The following is a 2,200-nucleotide window of genomic DNA, read 5'->3' as shown; positions in this document are numbered from 1 at the left end:
TGGGAGAAATTAGGTATATCTAATTTGGTTGAAGGTTAATTTGGGAATGGGAAAGTTTTTCAGGAACTGACTCTTTTAAAGGGTATATATAGATATAGATATAGATATAGATAGATTATCAAACCAATCAAACATAATAAATGTAAACATTATCTATCCTAAGATTTCTAAAGGTGATGTGGTAAGCATATGGAAAACAATTTGATCTTTTTACAATTGGAACTAAATAACTCCTAAAGGAAATACAAAATAAGAGCGTAGATATTTTTTAAATTAAAATTTTGAAATTTAAATTAGGCTTAATCAACAATCCCTCCTTTATAACATCCCTTTTTTAATAGTATTTCAAAATTAAAACAAAAGAAAACACTACCTCACTTAATAAATTTGTAAATAGTTTTTATTTCAAAATTTTAAATTCAAACTAGGAAGGGACATGTAGTATTTTTTTTTGAAATGTAAGACTAATAACAAATCACAAATATATTTTTATATATAAAAGAGCATTTAAACTATTTTGTTTTCAATCTCTACGCGTTTATGTAGTTCAATTTATTTTTCCGCTCATAGAGTAGTAGATTCAAAATTTCTTTTCTTATGATGTCTCACTAGATTTTTCAAAGATCTTTTTGTAATTTTAGTTTCTTTTAAAGTTTTTTTGGTAATATTTTTATTTTAAGTGATATATTTGTTATTTTTAGAGTCTAGAGGGGGTAGTCTTAATTTTTTGGTGGTTAGTAAATTTTAGATTCTTTCATGGGGGTTCGCTGTAATTTTTAGAATCTAAAAAGGTTTTTTATAAATTTTAGATTTTTAGGAGGTATTTTGTAATTTTATACTTTTAGAGGGCTATTTATAATTTTTTCTAGTTTTTAGAAGTTTTTAAATAATTTATGAGTTAATATGTAAATAGGAATAATTTGGAAGGTATATATGGGCCCCGAGGGATAATATTATGTGCAATGTCTTACGAGGATAAGTGGGGAAAATTTTTTTGGTCATTTTCTAAAATTTTGAAACTTATTGGGAATTTAAAATATTTGCGAGCTTAACGCCAAACGACTAAAATTAGAAATTTAGTAAAATTTATCTTTTGAAAGAATGAAGGAGATTCATAGGACATTTTTAACAATGGCTAATAGCAAGCCATTAATCCTTTTTTATATATAAAAGAAGAAGAGAGTTAAAATTTTAATTATTATTAATTATAGATAATTAAAGAAAATAAAAAAATATAGTCATTAGATTTTTAATTACTAATTTTTTATAATTAGAAATTTCTAATTATTTTATTTTTAATCAATAAAAAATAATTAAAATTGAAAATATAAGTATTAGATTTTTTTAGTTGCTAAAAATTTAGATATAATTAGAAATTTCTAATTATAGATATATTTAATTTGATAAGAATTCTAATTATTATGGATTTAATTTGATAAGAATTCTAATTAAGGATATAAAATAAGCCTATCGTATAAGAATTATAATTTAATACTAAATTAACATATGACACATGGCGCTATCTTTTGTGCTTAGTTGTCACTTTTTTGTGCCTTTAGGAGTTCCGCTAATTTCTCATTATATAAAAAGGAGGGATATGCTGAGTTGTTTATCCATAAAGAATTTTAAAATGATAAAATGAACATAAAATGAACATAAAAAGATTGTTACTTTTAATCATAATAGATTATATTTTTTGATATTTTTAACTGTAAATAGTTAAATGATTTAATGTGACATACTATTGGGTTTTTTCAAGCAACCACCTTTAACTTAGTCTGATTTCACATTACCACCCTTAAATATCCGAGTTTTAGAAAACTACCCTTATCTACAATTAATTCTACAATTCACTCTAACATATAACCACCCATATATCAATTTCTCCGTTAATATTTATGAAATATCTATTTTACCCTTTTGCTGAAAATTGTTGGTGCACGAGAATAAATTTTCTTTACTCTGCGGTTATATGGCCTTTGTTATGAATTCGTATATGAAGGATTACTGTAAGTACTTGTAGAAATGGCGAGCGTATGGAGAAGACCGCTTGGACAGACATGAGTGTGCTTTTGAGAGTTTGGCGGTCGACCGCAAGATTCTGGCGTTCGACCGCATTCGTGCACAGATCGTTTCTGAGCTTCTGGGAGTTGGCGGTCGACCGTGGCGGTCGACCGCGTGAATCTCTGGAGTTGATGCG

The sequence above is a fragment of the Asparagus officinalis genome, chromosome 8 (genome assembly GCF_001876935.1).
Source record: "Asparagus officinalis chromosome 8, Aspof.V1, whole genome shotgun sequence".
NCBI lineage: Eukaryota > Viridiplantae > Streptophyta > Magnoliopsida > Asparagales > Asparagaceae > Asparagus > Asparagus officinalis.
This window is presented reverse-complemented; position numbering follows the sequence as displayed.